Source organism: Piliocolobus tephrosceles, chromosome 11, assembly GCF_002776525.5.
Source record: "Piliocolobus tephrosceles isolate RC106 chromosome 11, ASM277652v3, whole genome shotgun sequence".
Taxonomy (NCBI): Eukaryota; Metazoa; Chordata; class Mammalia; order Primates; family Cercopithecidae; genus Piliocolobus; species Piliocolobus tephrosceles.
The window spans coordinates 50,663,431-50,685,612 of NC_045444.1; the positions used below are offsets into that span (position 1 = coordinate 50,663,431).

Sequence of the window (22,182 nt, forward strand, 5' to 3'; positions counted from 1 at the left end):
CAAATCACATATCAGACAAATAACTTGTATCCAGAATATATAAAGAACTTAGAATATTCTGCAGTAAGAAAACAGCCCAAATTAAAAATGGCCAAGGACTTAAACAGTTCTCTCAAGAAAGGATATACGAATGGCAAATAAGCACATGAAAAGCTTGTCAACATCAAGAGGCTTTATGAAAATGTAGATTAAGAACAAAATGAGATCTCATGACAAATGTATTAGAATGGCTAACATAAATACCAACAATACTATGTTGGTAAGAATGCAGATCAAATAAAATTCTCTTGCACTCTTGGTGGAATGCAAAATGGTACAACTACTCTAGACAATGGTCTAGAAGTTTCTTATTAAATATACACTTACCATGACCCAGCTCTCTCTCTCCTAGGCAGCACACAAAAGAAATGAAAATTTTGTACTTGAAATGAAAATACTGTACTTGAATGTTCTATTCATAATGACCCCAAACTGGAAACAATCTAAATGGTATTCAATGGGTGAATGGATAAAGAAACTGCAGTACATCCATACTACAAAATACTACACTTAGCTATAATGAGGAACCACTGACACACGTAAAAGTTAGATGAATCTCAAATGCATTACACCAAGTGGGGAAAAAAAAGTCTCAAAAGGTTGCATACTGTATGGTTCTATTTTTAAGACATTCATAAAAATTCAAACTACATTGACAGAGAATAGATCAGTGGTCCCCAGGTGTTATTGATAGGGAGGGTCTCATTACAAAGTAACAGCAAAAGGGATTTTTCTGGAGGGATGGAACCAGTCTATGTCCTAATAGTGGTGGAAATTTTATAAACACGTGCATGGGTTAAAATTCCTAGCACTGAAGCTGGGCGCAGTGGCTCACATCTGGAATCCCAACTCTGGGAGAATAAGGAGGGAGGACTGCTTGAGGCCAGGAGTTCAAGACCAGCCTGGGGAACATAGTGAGATCTCATCGCTACAAAAAAAATTAAAAAGCTTAGCTAAGTGTGGTGGCAACACACCTGCAGTCCTAGCTTCTTGGAGGCTGAGGTGGATTGCTTGAGCCCGGGAATCTGAGGTTACACTGAGCTATGATCACACCACTGCACGCCAGCCTGAGAGAGAGAGCAAGATGCTATCTCAATTTTTTTAAATTTAATAAATTCCTAGAAGTATATATCCAGTGAAAGTCAATTTTACTGCATGTTTATTTGTCCAAAGTTTTAATAGCCAGAATTGATATCCAGGCTGCCACACAGTTTTCTATTTGATCCTGTCCCACTTCCATTTTAAAGTAAAAGTATCCATGACAGGAAAAAGAAATCACACAAGTAAATAGTACATTTATTTCTATTATCTGTGAATATGCTGTATATTTCTAGCAGAATAATGGCATCCAGAAGCTGAAAGAAGACTGGGCTACAGTGCAAGCTCCTATAGACAGACCAATCATCTGAACCACATGTCCTGTTTCTTGAACGTTCAAAAGGAGGAAAAAAAAATGTATTTTCTGATTCTTTGTAGCTGCATTTGAAGTAAATATGAAATTCCATTTTAGCTTAGAACCTAGAGTTTAAAAATTAAAACAAAATTTAACCAAAAAAGTTGTAAAATACTTAGCATGTTTTATATTTGTTATTTACAGTTAACTATCAAATTATATAGCATATTAAGATTCATAAATAATTTCTAGTGACAAAAAATGTATTTCTAGGGAAATTAAAATTGTTAAGAAACTGAAAGAAAAAGTAAAATGCTTCTACTCTTGTAAACCTCACAACATTTGGCACAATACCTGGCACATGGTAAGCATCGATCATAATTTCATAATGGGTCCTCTGATAACAGCTTGAAACAGAAAAGTCCACAGATCAAACCTGCACCTCTATAATGTAGGCTAAGATTGAACAATTCATACATCCAAATGTGCATGTATATTTGCCAGTAATATATTTGAAGGCAAGAGATGATGGAAATATGGAAAAACTGAGTTTACTTGGCCCAATACAGCAGGAAAAAGCACAGGATTGAAGGCAGAGAGGGATTTTACTGAAATCAACAGAAGATTGTGTGCACAGCTTCCATTGCCTCACTCACTAGACAGTGTTGACTTTCCAAATAAGGTCCATTGGGTGATCTGATAAAGTTAGAACATACATATGTTCAGGTATTTAGATACAGAAAGTCTGTAACAAATTAAAAGTGTGAGATAGTTTATTTTAATACTAAGAGGTTTTAGTCTTTGAAGTATTACTATTTTGATAGATAACTATTTTTGAAAGTCTATAAAATTCCCTGAATAACATCCCATTAGACTTACAAGTAGGGAATAACATTTTAAACTAAAACTCATGCTTAAAGGAAGGAAGGGGAGGGAGGCAAACTGAAAAATGAATAATTAAAGGAAGACATGGATAGAAGTTTTCCAAAATTAAATAATCAGGTGACATAATCAGTGCTAAGTGGTCTTTCTCTTTCTGAAGAATAGAATTTGCCACTTCAAAGAGTATAGATTACAACATACAGATTTTTAACTCAGTTTTTATGACAAGTATTTCCTCAAATAAAAGAAAAAATTTTCCACTATTATAAAGCCTTAGTGATCGTCTGGAATGTAAACTTGGTCAAAGGATAAGAACCAAAATTTTTGGAGAATGTTAGAAAGTAACCTTTGCTTTAACTATTTTATGTATGTTAGTTTAAGTTTGTACATATTTCTCTGCCTCTCAAGAAATGTATTAGTAATATGTGATATCTTTAAAAAGTGTTAATCATACAAGATTTAAAAAACAAAGTTTGACAAATAAAACTACCATTGGTTATAATCCTTGATCTATTTTTAGATAAGTAGGCTTACAATAATACATCTTTTGTCAACTAACATTGTACAAAATATCACTGTCCTTCTAAAATATGGCTTTAATCAATTTCTCTAATCACAAACATATACAATACACATGAAGACAGCCGAAACAGTAAGCCCTAGACGTACTTGAAGTTTGTCACAGTGATGACAAGCAAATACCAATAGTCCGGCCCAGCAGACTAGGCAGGTAGCTATTTAAGGACACATCACACCCAAGTTCGAGGCAGAAAACATCTTCTTGAAGGAAGTGAGGGCTCAATATACTCAAATAATGAGACAGACACAGGCTAATGAAGGAGGAGATGAAATTCCTCTAGATACTCGTGAGAGACAGAGAGAAATATCTTTCAGGAACAGGGTTAGTAGAAGATAAGGCTAGGGAGGAGGACCAGGCCCCTATCAGTGTCTTACATGACCCAGTGTTAGGCCTTAGCATAAAAAATAGAAAGTACGTATTTTAAGCAAGAAATTGACAGAATCCGAGTTGCATTTTGGGGTGCTTTTCTTGGTGGCAATATGAAAAATGGTTTGGAGGAAAGTAAGACCAGAGACAGGAAAACCAGCTGGGAAACTGTTGGAGTCATTCAGACCAGCAATCTCCAGACATATTGGATCACACAACTCTATGAGTAAAAGAAAAAGAATTGACACAACTTATAAATAACATGTGCTGCTGTATTCATGGGTGCTTTTGTAAAAAATGAAAATGAAAAGAATAATAAAAGTTTACTTATGAAATCAAAAGTCTATAATATGAAATGTCTGTTTCATATTATATAAAACAAACATAATAGGTTTTATTAATGGTATAGTTTTAGTAAAGGTGAATATAAATCTTTATTTCAGATAGTCTGATAACTGCTTTTGGGGGTTCAATTCTTATTAGATCTGATCACTTCTTATAACGTGGCTGACAAAACGTTGATACAAAGAATAACCATCAACTTTGCTATTTTCTTGTGGGTCACTGCTGCTTGCATTTTCACTGTATTCAATGTACAGTTCCTTTGCAAACATATTCACCTGTCCATCGTGAAGATTAGTTAATAAATAATACAATGTGTAAAACACTTACCTGGTTTACGTAACCTGCATTATACTGAAAGATGCTAACTACACAAGGGCAACAAGGCAACTCCTAGTGTAGCTCAAATCAACGTCTCTTCCCACAGCCCAACTCCAACACCACACGTGGTCTCTCTGACCCGCAAACTGAGTAACATTCTAGTGCCTACCTATGTTTTATTAGTGAAGCATAATTTGATTGTAAAATTACATATTAATACAAGTTCTAGTGCTTTTTTCTCACGCCGGCAAGTCATTTTATATGTCTCCTTTCTCTGAAAATTCAACTGATCTAGAAGGCAAGTGACGACGGCCTCAAGTGGCTAAGGCAAAAGATGCAGATTTTTCCATATTAATTTTTCATTCATAAATTTTTGGAGTAATTTTAACTTTACAAAGAATTGATCAAAAAGTACAAACATACTCTTTCATCTCCTCCCCAGCACACACATACAGTTGTCTCTATTATACACAATTTGTATCAGTGTGGTAATTTTGTTACAACTAATGACCCAATACTGACACATTATTATTGACTAAAGCTCACAGTTTACATTAGGGTTCATGCTTTTTATTGGTTTTGAAAAAATGTATAAAGTGCCCCTCATTACTATATCATACGTCATGGTTTTACCGCCCTAAAAATCCCATGATCTATTTATTTGTTCCTCCTTCCCCATCTCAAATCACTAGCAATTCATCTTTTTGCTGTCCCCATAGTTTACGTCATATAGTTGGAATAATATAGTTATGTAGCCTTTTCAGTTAGGCTTCTTTCACTGAGTAATATGCATTTAAGGTTCCTCCATGTCTGTTCATGGCTTGATAGTTCATTTTCTTTTATCATGAATATTTCATTGTATGAGTATACCACAGTGTGTGTATCCATTTACCTATTGAAGGACATCCTGTTTGCTTCCAAGTTTTGGCAATTATGAATAAAGCTGCCATAAACATCTGTCTGCAAGTTTCTGTGTGGACTTAAGTTTTCAGTTCATTCGGCTAACTACTAAGGAGCATGACTGCTGGATCACATAGTAAGAACATATTTAGTTTTGTAGGAAACTACCAAACTGTTTTCCCAAGTGGATGTACCATTCTCATCAGCAATGAATGAGAGTTCCTGTTGCTCTACATTCTCTCCAGCATTTGGTGTTGTCCATGTCTTACATTTTAGCCATTTTAATAGGTGGTTACATATTTTTTATCCAGACAATTTCCTAAATGTTTTTGTTGGTTTTAAATGAAATGTTTCCTTTGAATCTCTTACTGTTAGCAGTCTTGTTTACAAAAAATAAAAGGAAGAAAAAGGGAGGGGGAGGATGGGAAACTCCAAAGAAACTCCTTTGAAATTTGTGCTGCCATTTCTTCTCTAACAGTGACTTCCCAAGGAATATACAGTGACTATCGGCATACCACAAAACTGAGTTTGATACCTAGTTCTGCCACGTATAATCTATATAACTATAAGCATGATTTTTCTTTAATTAATATATGAATAATTTTCTACTAACTAAGCCATTCTTGAACTCCTGCAATAATCCCACTTAGTAACAGTAATTTAATTTAGGATTTTACAACCATACTCATAAGAGAGGATGGCTTCTTTTTCATTTTGTGTAATTTCATTATAAAATGTTAGTAGAAATGTATCCACTATGTGAAATAAACTCAAGCTTCCTGGCTTCTTTTATGCTCTGTAAAGCTATAAAGAGTGTGTAATGCCTTCCTTAGAAGACTTAATAAGTTTGTTTCTATGAATGACCCCAGAGCCTTTGGAGGGTAGACCTTTGATAACTTTCTTCATAATTTTCATTCTATCATTGTTAGATCCAACAGCTCTAATTCTTAATTCAATTTATTTATTTTTCTTTTCTTTTGAGACCGGGTCCCACTCTGTTGCCCAGGCTGTGGTACAGTGGCACCATCACAGCTAAGTGTAGCCTCTACCTCTCGAGCTCAAGCCATCCTCCCACCCGAACTTCCTGAGAAGCGGGGTCTACAGGCATGTGCTGCCACACTCGGCTAATTTTTCTATTTTTTTTGTAGAAACAGAAACAGTGTTTCACTAGTTGCCTAGGCTGGTCTCAAATTCCTGGGCTCAGGCTATCCTCTTGCCTTAGCCTTCCAAAGTGCTGGGATTATAGCGTGAGCCACCATGGCCGGCCTATATTTTTTCTAGAAACTCATCCATTTCATCTGCAATTTCTAACCCATTACCACAAGTTATGTCTAACTCTGGAAAGCCATTACAACATTATTGTTCTCCTTTTCATTAAATTTTCAAGAAGTCTATTTTGCCCTTCTCCTAAAAAATGGCTACATAGGGCCAGGCGTGGTGGCTCATGCCTGTAATCCCATACTTTGGGAGGCCAAGGTAGGTGGATCACCTGAGGTCAGGAGTTGAAGACCAGCCTAACCAACATGGTGAAGCCCCATCTCTACTAAAAATTTAAAAAAGAAAAAAAAAGAAAAATTAGCCAGGTACGGCAGTTAGTGCCTGTAATCCCAACTATTCAGGAGGCTGAGGCAGGAGAATCGCTTGAACCCGAGAGGCAGAGGCTGCAGTGAGCCAAGATCGTGCCACTGCATGAGCGACAGAGTCAGACTTCGTTTCAAAAAACAACAACAAAAAAAAGCTACATAGTTTTCAATTCTACATTTGTCAAATCATTAATTACTACTTACGTATGCATTATTTACATCCTCTCCATATATTTGTTTTGTTGTTTTAATATCAGGAGTTGAATGTCTTATTCATGTTCTCATTTTTCACTTTAATAATGTAAATACAGTGCAGATACTTATTTGCATCTGAGTATAGTCTATTAATAGTACTAGTATTGTTTTTACTGTTTATACTTGTTTTGTTTTGATTTCTCCTTTGCATTTAGTATAATTTAATTATTCTCCTATTAGTTTCTCCTCTAAGCATTTAGGATAATTTGATTATTACTTCCAAGTGGTTTATTTTTGTTTGAGTTTTATTTTATTTTATTTTATTTTGTGACAGTCTCGCTGTGTCCTAGGCTGGAGTGCACTGGCAGGATCTCGGCTCACTGCAACCTCTGCCTCCCAGGTTCAAGCAATTCTTGTGCCTCATCCTCCTGAGTAGTTGGGACTTCAGGCAAGCATCACCATGCCCGGCTAATTTTTGTACTTTTAATAGAGCTGGGGTTTCACCATGTTCCACAGGCTGGTTAAACTCCTGATCTCAAGTGATCTGCACACCTCAGCCTCCCAAAATGCTGGGATTACGGCCATGATCCACCGTGCCTGGCCTCGGCTTTACTTTAAATAATATCTTTGGGTCAAAGAATGTCTCTGTACAATTCATATTTGTGTAAATGGACTAGATTTTCCTTCGGGCCCAATCTGTAATCAGTTTTACAACCTTCCTTAATAAGCACATTTTACCTCAGTTCGATGCTTTATGGTCTTTTGACTTGGTAAATAATTTTTAATACTATGTCTTTGCTGGATTATACAATAGCTTAGGGATTTACTGATATGTATAGGCCCTCATGGTAAGGTTTACAGTTTTTGAGTCTAGTTCTAATGGTTTTTCTGTCTCCTCTTGTTTTCATCATCAGTGCTTACTGTTAGTCCAACACATTTGTAGCAGTCTATCTTTCACCATTCTAAATCACCATTTCTACCATCTGCCTTTGGTTTTGAAACCAAATAGCTACATGTTAGGATTAAATGTTAAATAAAAATTGATAAGGCATGAACAAAAATCTGTTAGTGTCTTTTAAGAAACATGTTTGAATTTTATGGTACTTCCTTTAGCTGGTCTGACATTATTTCCTTACTTCTTTGTTTTTAGTTTAGCTTTCCAAGGAAGAGTGTAAGTTTAACTAGATTTTTTAAGCATTTAAGCCCATTAAAAAAAAATACAACACTATTACTTTTTAAAAAACTTTAAAATTTTAAGTAAATAAAAGTCCACAGTGTTTTATACTCTTTCATATATCACTGTATTTGAAAGAAACTATCACTAAGTGAAGTTGTTTCAACCAGAAATAGCTGGTTTGTTGCCCCACTCACATATTCTTAAAAAGTAAGAACAATGTTTCTTTTTATAGCCAAACAATGTGGTACTTTCTACAGCATTCACTAAATACTCTCAGAGTACATTGGGGAGCTGCACTAGAGCAACACTTGGAATTCATTAATCACCAGACTGTCATCCTCAAAAAAATGTCAATATATGAAGTAGCCGAAATATTCCCATTCTTGACTACAGTAGTGTTTTGTTGACTTAGAGGATAAATTCTATCATTTAAATTAGGAATGAATAAGATTTATATTTGAATTTTAATTAAAGAACCTTCAGCAATCTGTTCTCGCCCTTCAATAGAAATCACAGAGTTGAAAGATATGTGCAGTTTATATATTTTAATATTCTGGTAGGTATGCTTGATAGCATCCATAAAAGCCATTTTTAAAATGTCCAACTACAAAGGAAATAAATATTCATTATTAAGTATCAAACATAATGAACTCTTATTCCTACATGTAACAAAATTTCCCTAGCCAGCAAAATCCCTGTTTTTGAGGATATCCTGGGAATTGCTATTAATCATCCATAAAATCAGGATATTAACACAAAAAATATTTTGGGGATCTAAAATTTTGTATGATTCATTGCCTAAGCTAAATGACAAACAGCTCAAAATTACAGAATTGGTCTTTCAAGAACAAATAGCCAAGTCTCAGGGTATTAAGGACAATCCAAAGACAACAATGACAAGAAAATATTTAACCTCTAAAGAACTGACTTTATAAAAATTATTTTTAAAGTATCTAAATAAGCTGTTGAATGAAAGTGACTATTAATAGTCATTTCCATTAAACACACTATAAAATAATTTCTTTTGAAACACCTGGAGTCAGCATCTTTTAATAATTTGAGTTGCCATGATCATGATACATAATTTCTCAAAGACAAGTACTGTATGCATTTAAGCTCAAAATTTTATGCAAGATATTCACATGACATTAACATCATATAATAGAACTAGAATTTTATATATGAAGAGCCACACAATTCTAGTAATTATTTAAACTGTTTGGTAACAGTTTTAACAAAAAAAAGTCCTCTTTCAAATAAATGCCCAAAAAGTTCTTTAAAAAATCATCTATCTTATTTTACTTTGAGATGTTTAGAAAATTTTACTTTAGAAAAAATAAAACAAAGATCAGATATATTGGCATATGTATGAGAGAAAAAGGATTTGACACAAAAAATCATCCACTTCTCTAGCTCTCAACCCAAATAAATACCATCTTATAATCATATGATATTTTCATTACCTATAATTCTAGTATAAAGAAACATCTTTTGATTCTTGACTATAGACGATTTTCCTTTCTGGTATTTGGAATATATTTAAGAATCTTTTTTTTTCTAAAAGAAGAGATTTGAAAATTAGATTTGGGGTTGGAGACATATGTTCTAGAAATACAAATCTGTCTCATATACAGATTTTATATTTATTGGAAAATTTATTTTTAAAATTTTTATTGTAAAAATCCAAGTTATTATAAAATAATCCAAAAGTAATTATATAAGCACATGCCATATAAAAACTAAATGAATGACATAGCAATGAAATTTAATATAATGTAGATATGAAAATGTTGATTGTTATAGCAATATAGAATTATTCATAATTGTCATAAAATCATAAGATCCAAACTTTAAAACAAAGGAAATACCCTAAAATCAAAAGAGTTGATTCTTTTGGTATGGTAACATTGAAGTTAATTGTTATATATGCCATGAACATATTTTAATAATTTATAATTCTCTAAATCACTAAAGCTCAAAATTCTTAATATTGAATTTTATTCAAGTTCTCTAAAGGGAATTCAGAGATCAGAGATATGGTTCACAGTGGAAGCTTTAAAAAAAACTATCCAAAACAAAAGTTATTTGAAAAGAAGTATAAAGAAAAATAACAAAATATATGAAAAGCATGTTGAAATATACGAAAATAAATACATGAAGCATGCTTCAAGCATTAATTTGTCAGAACATTCTTATTGACTTTGAACAGAAATTGCTTAACTTCAAGCGACATATTACTCAACTGAGAAATAAACAAAACCTAGAGTTAGTCAAATAAGAAAATGGTGGCCAAAACTTGCATAATAGATTTAATCCACTTGAAAGAAAACCCCAGGGACAACAGTAGAACATTTCTGATTACGGAAGTATTGAACTAGTGATGCAATTCATTGCATAAAGAACAAGATAAGCGAAATAACAGTCATTGACAACTGGGAGTTCAAAAGAAGAGTCAGATCTGAATCTGAAGAAGTTTGAGGAACACCTTAAAACTATTTATTTTGTTTACATGTTTCTTCTTATGATTGCACAGGATATCATGAGAACAGGAAAAATTTAAAAATTTTCAGGATCATTAAATATTAAACTAAGCAATAATGCATTGTGTTTGGAATTGTTGTAGATCTCAATTGTGATAATGGCATTATGACTGCATGTGTTTATCAAAACTGGCAGAACTATAGGTAATTTTACCATATGCAAATTATGCATTAATTAAAAATTGTAAAGCACTGTATCAGTTTAATTGGTCGCGATTTTCTTTCAGTGAATTATACATAATGGTGAATCTAAGATTTGATGTCATCCTAGATTGAATGGAATACCATGTATCTAAACATTGACTCTAGTTAAAGAGCTAGAATTCCATCATCTGTGACCAGCATTCTATATTGGGTTCCAGTTTCTCAATTTCTTTGCTCTAAGATTACTTATTTTAAAATGGTATTCTGACTTCCAGAAAAGTTGAAGTTACATTTTTCAAACCCCTATCTGAAAGACATTTAATGACAGAATCAATAAGACATAACTGAAAAAATGGAACACCCAAAAAAGTTTATCCAGGTTTTTGTCATCAAGACTAGAAATACATAAAGAACCTGAGCAACAGTCTGCAAAAGTTCACCAAAAAAGAAAAAAAAAAAAGCTTTTATATTATCCAAATTGAATGCTAGAAGTATCTACACTTGCAACTATCAACCTAAATTCATAATCCTCTGTGGTAGAATTTTTGCTGAGGTTCAACAGTTCACATAGATTGAGATGTCAAGACCTGTTTCCTTTCATTCTAAAACTAAAATACCTGCAGCATGGTCTTGATTTCTCATGAGAGTCTTCTTGATTAGATTCCAATTTGTAGTAACCATGACAACCCATTTCAAACTAAGGCTCCGAAAAAACAAACAAACAAAAAACACATTTTTTTTCTGACATCACAATTAGTTGAAGATATTTTAAGACTTACACTATTTTCACCAACATCTAGAAACACAAATAAAAGAACAAAACCATTTTAATTTCTGACACTGTATTATGTACGAAACTAGGTCAGCCAGTCAAGAACACTTGAATGTTGGCTTTACACACAAAATTAAAATCATGATGTACATAGGATTTTTTAATACTACTATTCTACAATGACATTTTAATTGATTCATTTTACTAAAATGAATCAACTGGCCTACCATGTGCTAGGTACATAGGGAAGTAAATAAGGCATGCATTGTCCCTGTCCTCCTAAGATTTTTATGAACTACTTAGTTCCTGTCTGTTATTTATCAGTTTATATTCTAGAAACATTAAATTTCTAGAAAAAAATCCTCATAAAAAGGTAAGCAAATAGCATTTTTGTGACACTATAGAGGCAACAACAGACTAATGGTTAAGTGAATGTGAATGGTTTCACACTGTTCCTCCCACGACCTTCCAAACCTCCTATAACTCTGGCAAGAGTTCACCCTTCCCTGCCCAGATTTCTCCAGATATAAAACAAGTATCTTAGCACCCATCTCTGAGTTGTCATAAAAATAAAATATAAGCTAAGCCCTTGTCACAATGCCTAGCATATATTAGAGTAAGCATTTGATAATTGTGAGTTGATCCTTGTATTAAAAATTATAACCCAGATTTATTTTAGTTTTAAAAAGACTCTGTAAAAAAAGTCATTGTTTAAATAAGCATTATGCAGTTGCACCCTATTGTATACTAAAATAGAAACACTTTAGTTTTGTACTTTCTCCGTAAGTATGGCATAACCAAATTCATTTATGCACACTCAAATAAATTAGGTCTTGATTATTCACCTCAAATATTTTACCATTGATTCTTTTAAATAACAACTTTTTTCAGTATATATAAGACCAAAAATTAAATTTCTGAATTAAATTAAAAAAAAAATAACTGATTTCTAAGCAACGTTTCTAAAATTAGATTTTAGAAAGTGACACACACTTCTAATTCTCACAGGCCTATCATCAGATGGATGGATATATGCGAAAATATTGAATAAACACATCTTCACTATATTCAGATACCACTTTAAGTCAAGTTTTTTAAACCACAACAGAACAATATGCTAATGTGAATCTACATCGTCGTATGAAATTTTGGTTTAATAAACAAACATCTCTTAGTAATGCACTTATAGTAACCACTACATGAACAACCATGTACCCCTTGAAAGACCTCACGGGGTAACCAATGGTACAAAATGTGTAACGTCAAACTGGGCATTCAAGAAGCTTCTCAGGAGAGATTTTTTATAGTGAGTCATGGTTGCTTTTTTAGCTAAACAGATAGAAACAGCATTATTTTCATTATGCAACCAGCTACCATTATCCAAATGGAACATCAGGGGTGTTGGTTATTTCTCCATCTGACTGCTGAGTTGGTGGCTCTTTCAAGCATCAACGAGTAGTAAAAACTCATAAGCTAATTATTAAATGAAAGCAACTCCATGTCTCTTAAAATAAGAAATGAACAACAAAGTAGCAAAATAAATACAGGGCTTCCAATTTCAACTCCAATGTTTACTCTCCAACATCACAACTGAACTTATCGGGCTGCTGGAACACCTCAAGGAATTTATAAGAAAACTGTTTTCAGTCAAGCTGAAAATTTCAGCAAAATCTTTTTTATATGATCACACGATTACTTTGAGCTATTTGATGGAAATGCAAAATGACTGGGAAATAAACTTTTACGGTCTTACCAACATGTGCTTTCAGAGCTATGCAAAACGGGTTTTAATCTACATTTTATAAGCTAGGGGACAGAGGCTGTGAGAATTAAGAAACTTTCTCAAGGTTACCCAATAAGAAAATGGCACATCCTTGACTCAGACCCATGTCTGTGTAACAAGGTCAGAACAGGCACAAGGAATGATACTTTTATAAAGTTTTGGAAAAGTAATCTCTAAAGAAAATCCTTCATATAGTATACACTAAAATAATATACAATTTAAATAGATGAATCAGAGTAGTAAGGTAGCGAGAATGAATTACTTTATAGAAGCTGCTTCATTTCTCATTGTCTCTTTGGTTCCCCTCTACCCTTCCCCATCTGATAGATTGGGACAAAGATAGTAGTATCTCTCACGCACAGTCATTATAAGGATAAAATGCTATAATATTAATATATTCAACATACCTAACGTTAGACCTAGCATCTAATAAGGTCTTAATAAACAACTGATTTTTGTATTATTACTCTTTTTCTTATATATAAAATTAAAGAGTCTTTACTTTCTTCTGGGTGATCAATTAAGCAATCTCTGAGGGAGACATTGGGTGTGTCTTATCTCTCATCCTGATGGAGTTTGACACATAGATGTTTAATAAATATTGATTGAATAAATAAATCAACTAAAATTTTCCATATATGTTTATCTCAATGTATGTATACTGATGGAGAGTAAAACAGTAAGGTATTCCTTCTGCTAATTTTTCTTTTTCCCCATAATAATTCATTGATTCAAAAGTTTCTGAGGACACAATATCTTTATAGGAAGTCCTACTTGGTTAAAGAGAAAGAGGGGAAAAAGACAGAATTTGCATATATCATATAAAGAAAAACAGGTAAACATGTACATACAAAATATCTCAATTTAGTCTTTTCTCCATTAAAAGTAAACTATACGTCAACTTTAGAAAAATGTATAAATTCTCACTATCCTCTAAACCTTCCTCCACCCTCCAACAAGTTCTCTTAATTACCTGTCATCTAATTATATGCAACAAAGGAAGAGCCAAAAAGTAACTGTATTTGACATAAGTGTCTCAGCATTTTAGCCTCTTTCTCTTATCTATTATTCAATTTGATAAGGTAACTTACCGTGTTGACCTGTTGAGCACCTACAAGCTAATGAGCTAATTTGGAGAAGGGCAGACACTGAAATCACTAGTTTCTACTGTGAGCTGGTGAACTTGATTTGATCTCCATAGCAAGAAAGTGAGGTCAGAAATGCATACTTTCCAGGCCTGACACAGTGGCTCATGCCTGTAATCCCAGCATTTTGGGAAGCTGAGGTGGGCAGATCACTTGAGGTCAGGAGTTTGAGACCAGCCTGGCCAATGTGGTGAAACTCACGTCTACTAAAAATATAAAAATTAGCTGGGTGTGGTGATGCACACCTGGAATCCCACCTCCTTGGGTGGCTAAGGCATGAGAATATCTTGAACCCAGGAGGCGGAGGTTGCAGTGAGCCGAGATCATGCTACTGCACTCCAGCCTGGGGCACAGAGTGATGCCCTGTCTCAAAAAAAAAAAAAAAAAAAGATTCACAGAAATGCATACTTTCCAAATGTTTAAGGCAAGAGAGCACAGTGATGAAGAACACAGGCTTTGAAATCAGACAGATCTGACATGAAAACCTGACTTCATCTCTTACTTAATCTCAGTTAAGAAAACTGTATAAGCCTAGTTTCCTCCGGTATAAAAAGGGATAAAACATGAACCGTATGGGGTTGTTGCAGGAGGATGTAAAAGTGCTATCCCAGTACTTGGTATTAGGAATATCAATAAATCATTAGGATTATGATCTATTTTTAAACAATTTTCAAACAAAGTATTACCATTATCCTAATTGGTTAAAGATCCATGGGAATTGTTCCTCCCCAAACCATACTATTCATTCTAACACAGCCTCAAGCACTCACCCAGATTCCTCTACCTGACACATACAAGAGAAAGGGAAGGGGTTAGAAAAAACAGATAACTATTTGAAAGATTCAAATTCCTCCACTGTAACCTTCTTTGCAAAAAGTAAAATTTCTTAGACCATCAAAATCCTAATCATGGAAAAAACAATTTTTGAAAACCCAGTAGGGACAAAACAATGTGAGCAAGTGCTAATGTAGATATAAAGAGAAATCTTGCCAAGAAGTTTATAATTTTGTGTAAAAGCAAGCTTGTATATAAAAACATAGAAAACAGAAGGTAGTTTTCTATGACAGAGTTAAAAGTATCATGAAAGAAAAAGGGAAGAAATGCATTTGGTTTGAGGATCTGTGAAAGCTTCAAGGACAAGGCAGAACTTGGAAGTGGGTCTTGAAAAATGTGTGGATTCCTCTGGGAAGTGAATTGAGACAGTAGAATTCCACACTGAAGAAACAGCAGGCAAAGGCAAGGAAGTGTGAAACTCCCCAGTCTTCAGAAGCTACAGTCGGCCCTCCAAGTCTGAAAAGAATATGGATGAAAAGACAGTGTGAGAGATAAGACCGCAAAGGAAAGTTAGAACCAGACACCCTGCATTCTCAATGCCTTCTACAGAATCTGGCCTTTACTGTACAGACAGCAAAGACTTTTGGGAAGAGAAGGAAAGCTTGACAGGAATTGATACGTAGTTTGGAAATAACACTGTAGCGTATTAAGTTTTTAAAAGCTGAGGGCAAGAAGAGGTTATCAAAACAGCCCAGGACTAAATTAGAAATTTTATTTTAAAGGATTTTATATTGTAAGAATCCACAGAATTTAGCAATTTATAATCCTTACAATATAAAAATACATATCTTTCATTCAGGATAAAAGTCAGTGGTTGGCTGTGTGGGACTAAGACAAGAGGAGCTTATCGACATGTGTGACCAATAGTCAAAAGAACCCCAAGAGTTGCTAAGTAGAGGTTCAATATTAGTTATGGGGGGTTATCTACACTCTACTAAACAGGTATCATCTGGTGGATGAAACACAACAGCCAAGATCTCAAGGCACTTTGTACCATGTGTAGAAGTCAGGATGGAATCTAGCCAAGGTTCCCAGTGGATCTCTCTGATTCATAGCAGGCTTACAGCTGGTTATGGAGGCCACAGAACTTAGGATCCAGGCCCCAAGAGGAAAAGGTCAGGAAAAGGTTATCAAAAGCTAGCCAGGGAGTCAGAACCCAGCTATATGAACTGAAGTTAAGTCAGGACTCCAGTGAGGTATACACAAACATCCACAGGCTCAGGGGAAAACACTGTAGAATCTGGAACATGAATGATGAGAACTCACTGAGCAACAGCATTGCAAGTAGCAAGAATAACTCATAGCCACAGCCACCGGTGGAAGAGGCTTTGTCGGGATTAACCAACCAACTTTTGAACCCGCAGCTGAAAGCCTTCAAGGCTGAGAAAGACTGAATAGAACCCAAACTAAAATTGGAATGTATAAATGTGAACTTGTAACATAAAAGTTTTCCTGAACTTCTAACCTAAATTCCCTTATCTGAGTGTAACGGTATATATTTTAAAAAATTAAAAAAAAAAAAAAAAGAAAGACTCACAGCAATGGAGATAAAAATACTGTTTATCTAAAAATAAGACAAATATTAAACAAAACAAAGAGTCTCTTCAGTCAACCACAACATCTGAAGAACTTGCACAGTTTCACCTGTAGCCTCACCTGCCCTGCCAAGCCTGTACGTTCTCCTCACGCTAGGTTACTCCTCAATTTCCAACAGTTATGCATCATTTAGATTAGCTCTTCGTTGTCTGGCTTGGCAACTCCCATTATATTCTTCACCATCACTGTAAGACCCCAGTGGCCTCAGGCAGAACTAATCACTGAATGAGTTCCTACGGTATATTCTACATACCTCTCCTGGGATAGGATCTACCTATTCTTCAAGGTTAGCACAACAGTTCCCTCTTCTAGGAAGGGAAGCCACCTTGTGGCTTCCATAGCCATGCTTGTTTTTCCTTTATTACTGGCCTTGTCATAGGTAATATCATATCACTAGGCTATTTTTCCCTCCCAATTATAAACTGCTCATGAGCCACATCTAAATGCTGATCATCCTTTTAAGTCCACTTAACCCAGTTTCTGGCATAAAGCAATTTATCAATAAATTACATTATTTAATTTTTCCAGTTTCTCAAACACAAATAAGGCTTTGTGTATTTACTTTTTCATATTAATCTTTACCAAATGAAGACACCAATCCTTATTCCACTGGCAGATTCTAATTATGACAGATTTTTGTTTAAAATTAGAGATGCAGGAGAGAAGTGTTTTATTTTGGGCAATATAACAGCAGAGCTCAAATAACTTAATCTTACATATATCCTTAACACAAATTCTTAGTTTTCAATGATAGCACACCTTTGAGTGTCTGCCCACTTAAAAGGTGCCAACTGTGAACAAGACTAAAAGTGTTTATCTTCACTTTCCCATAACAAGAATCCTTATGTACTTCTGGCCATTACCAACTATATAGAGCCCATCAAAACCTGCAACACCCATTACTTTCTAGACCTTTCCTTCTATTTGCCTAGGCACCATCACTCTTTCTAATACTCATATGGTACACTACTTCAGCTCTCACTTATTAAGAAGCACTCTGATAGCACTAATAGCTACTATGTATCTATACCCTTTGCTTATAATACAGATTATTCCTATTACAGCCCATATTACAAAAGAGGATACCAAGACTTAATATAAAAACTTAATCCAAATTGCAATGCTATAAAGGGGTAAAGTGGGATTTTATTTTATATTACTCCAAAGCCTATGTTCTCTCTACTACACCAGTGGTTCTCAACCTTTCCCATGGTCAGACCATCTAGGGGGCTTATAGAGATGGCTGGAATCCACCCTCAGATTTTCTAATTAAATACATCCAGAGTGGGTCTGATAATCTGTTTTTGTTTTTTGTTGTTGTTGTTGTTTAGACTCTGTCTCACTCTGCTGCCCAGGCTGGAGTGCAGTGGCATGATCACGGCTCACTGCAACCTCCGCCTCCCAGGTTCAAGCTATTCTCCTGCCTCAGCCTCCCTAGTAGCTGGGACTACAGGCGTGCACCACCATACTCAACTAATTTTTGTATTTTGAGTAGAGATGGGGTTTTACCATGCTGGTCAGGCTGGTCTCGAACTCCAGACCTCACGGGATCTGCCAACCTTGCCCATCTAAAGTGCTGAGATTACAGGGGTAAGCTACTGTGCCCGGCCTGAGAATCTGTTTCTATCACGTTTCCAGTTGATACTGATGCTACGGATCACAGACCACACTTTAAGAACCATGTCACAATGCCATAATATGATTTAATTACATTATGTTACATTGTTACATTATGATACCATAAGTTACTTAGTTGAAGACATCTGGTTAATACAGTAGCCCTCAAGACAACTTGCTCCTAACAGAAGGAACTCATGAAGAAATACCTTCCCAATGATAAAATATGTCCTATAACAGGGAGATAAGACATCAGGGGAAGACAATAGTGCTGGGGAGAAGTTCCTGAATGGGAAAATGCAATACAAATATAAGTGGAAATTGTATGCAACCTAATCAATTCTCATTCCCAATTCTAAATGCCACTAGGAAAAACAATGCCTGAAAAGAGACAAGAGAATTTTGCAAAAGAATAGTAACCATATGACTTACCCTACCAGAGCATTAAAACACACTATAAACACACCTCAAGTAAAACACTGATAGAAATGCAGAAAAATTAATGGAGCGGAATGGAAAGCCTGATACCAAACACATGAATAAAAATAGATTTCAAGGCCAGGCGTAGTTGCTCACACCTGTACTCCTAGCACTTTGGGAGGCAGAGGTGGGCGGGTTGCCTGAGCTCAGGAGTTCAAGACCAGCCTAGGCAACATGGTTAAGACCCTATCTCTACTAAAAATACAAAAATTAGCCAGGCATGGTGGCGCACACCTGTAGTTCCAGCTACTCAGGAGGCTGAGACACGAGAATTGCTAGACGCAAGAGGTGAGGGGTGCAGTGAGCTGAGATTGTACCACTGCACTCCAACCTGGGCGACAGAGCAAGACTCTGTCTCAAAAAAAAAAAAGAAAGATATCAAATATTATAAAGGTGTTATTTGAGTCAGTAGGAAAAGATTCATTGTCCAGCAGGTAATGTCGAAACAATTACTTTTTAATTTAGATGCTATCTCATAACAAAAAAGAATATATACTTCTTAATTTCTGCCAAGTATATATGTATATATGTGTATATGTATACAATATACATATATACATACATGTATATACACATTTTTTTTTCTTTTTTTCGAGATAGGGTCTTGCTCTGTCACTCAGTGCAGTGAGTGGTGCAATCACAGTTCACTGCAGCCTTGACCTCCCACTCTCAAAGGATCCTCTCAACCTTAGCCTACTAAGTAGCTGAGACTACAGGTGCATGCCACCAAGCCTAGCTTGTTTTTGTTTTTGTTTTTTTTTTTTTTTTTTTGGTAGAGACAGTGTTTCATCATGTTATCCAGACTGATCTCAAACTCATGGCCTCAAGGGATCCTCCTGCCTCAGCCTCTCAAAGTGCTGGGATTACAGGTGCCGGCCACTGTGCCTGGCCTGTTTCTGTCAAATATTTAATCTATCACAAACTTAAAGTAATATTTTAAAGACTTACAAAGTATAAGCATTTCCTTCCAAGAAAAGGGAAAATAAACAGAATTATCTCTAAAATAATAATGCAACTAAAATGCTAAAAATGTTTCCATAAACCAAGTTGCATAGTAAATGATAAAACTAGCGAAATATTTAGAACACAGGTCTTAAAGCATCAATAGCTTTTACATACTAAGAGCTTTTATAAAGTCAATAAGAGAAAAATGGATACACAAACATAAAAGAGATAAAGCATAGGAAGTGAATTTATAATGGAAAAATTAAAATTAAATATTTTAAGAGTTTCTCAAACGTTATGAATATTTTAAGAGTTTGTCAAATATCTAAAATATACAAACTTAAAATAACCTTCTATTTACTCTGATCATATTGGAAACCACCAAGGTTTGACAATGTAAAAAAAAAAGTTTTTTAATCAAACTGAAAAATGAGAAAATGCAATGAAAGCTCAGAGATGTCAGGAAATGTGCCAAAGTGTCAAACACAAAGTGAATTTGAGGTAGAGAAAGAAACAATTGTTCAGAAACTTGTGTTTCTACTGTTTATAATCTTGGGTCTAGGTTTTCACTGACTTTCATTTAAAATATGCCCTTAGCTTTAAAAGCTGGGAGATTTTTTAAATTTTTTGTTAAGTTATTTCCACAGGGTAAAAAAGAACACCTAGTTTTTTTGCCACTGTTTTATTTTTTGGTTTTTTGTTTGTTTGCTTGCTTTTAAGACAGAGTCTCACTCTGTTGCCCAGGCTGGAGTGCAATGGTGCCATCTTGGCTCACTTCAACCTCCGCCCTCTGGGTTCAAGCTATTCTCCTGCCTCAGCCTCCCAAGTAGCTGGAATTACAGGCACCTGCCACCATACCTGGCTTTTTTTTTTTTTTTTTGTCCTTTTTAAAAAAAATTTTTAGTAGAGATTGGGTTCGCCATTTTGGCCAGGCTGGCCTTGAACTCCTGACCTCAGGTGATCTGCCCACCTTGACCTCCCAAAGTGCTGGGATTACGGGTGTGGGCCACCGTGCCCAGCCCACTGGATTTTTTAACTTCATAAACTCTAAAATGTTAATCTATTCAGAACAGTTTATTGGAGTGAGCAAAATGTTGTCATTTCCTTACCCCCACTTTTTTTTTTGAGACAAGGTCCCACTCTGTTGCCCAGGCTAGTATGCAGTAGAAGAATCACATCTCACTTCAGCCTCTACCTCTCAGGCTAAATTGATCCTGCCACCTCAGCCTCCTGAGTAGCTGGAACTATAAGAAAATGTCACCACACCTGGCTAATTTTCTGTTTGTTATAGAGTTGAGGTTTTGCCATGTTGCCCAGGGTGGTCTTGAAATCCTAGGCTTAGGTGATCTGCCCACCTTGGCCTCCCAAAGTGCTGGGATTACAGGCATGAGCCACCACGCCAGGCCTGCTGTTATTTTCATAAAATATACAAGTACTGTCAGGAAACAATAATACTTTACAAATCTTTAAAATTATCTAGTTCTCTGAAATAACAAAATAGTAATGTATTCACACTGTCCAGCTAGCTTCAGTAAGAATACCTGCATTTATCAGAAAACACCAAGTTCAAAATCTAAGCACACTTTAGTGGGCTACCCTCTTGCATGATCACACCCTCTTCCTCCACGACTCACCAATTTTCAGCAGTTTATGAGCAGTGGTAACCTGGTTAGGATTCCTTAAATAAGAAAAAGTGCAACTGTGTGCTTTATGATTAAAATAATAATATGATTAAAATAATATTATAAAATAATAATCTGTCTTGCTTCAGAAATGACATGGACAATTTTTTTTTTTTTTTGAGATGGAGTCTTGCTCTGTCACCCAGACTGGAGTGCAGTGGCGTGATCTTGGCTCAGTGCAACCTCCGCCTCCCAGGTTCAAGCGATTCTCCTGCCTCAGCCTCCTGAGTAGCTGGGATTACAGGCATGCACCACCACACCCAGTTAATTTTTTTATTTTTAGTAGAGATGGGGTTTCACCATGTTGGCCAGGATGGTCTCAATCTCCTGACCTCGTGATCCACTTGCCTCCCAAAGTGCTGGGATTACAGATGTGAGCCACCGTGCCCAGCCATGGACAATTTTTAATTAGATGAGTATCCATGTCAAAATGAATGTGATCTGACATGAAGATGGCACCACAAAGCTCAAAGAACTTTTGAGAAAGAACACCTTCACACAAATGCCATCCGACTCTCCACACCCAAGGGAATTTGTGCTATCAAGAGAACTAACCTTGTCAAAAACACAGAAAGGAAATGCATAACCTATTCAAGACACGTATTATCAACAATCTTACACATTGTTTATAATGTAAAGGTACTATTTCTAGTTTACAGATGTGGAGATGTGGAAATTATGCAATTACTGGGAGACAGCATAGTGAATGTTCCCAATCTGTGTACAAGAGATAAAACCCAAGCCATAGACATCATGGGAGGAACAAAATTAAAACTATCTCTTACACAAGAGGACTGTCTTGCAGGCTCAGAGACAAAGCCTTTTCATTAGGAACCATTGCCAACAATAAAGTTTAGGGAAAGAAC

General features: G+C 35.4%; 1 protein-coding gene across 1 annotated transcript in view; it reads right to left on the reverse strand.

Annotated features, from left to right (window-relative positions):
• Positions 1-22,182, reverse strand: part of COBLL1 (cordon-bleu WH2 repeat protein like 1) — a 167,035-nt gene that overhangs the window by 124,246 nt on the left and 20,607 nt on the right. The window lies entirely within an intron of this gene.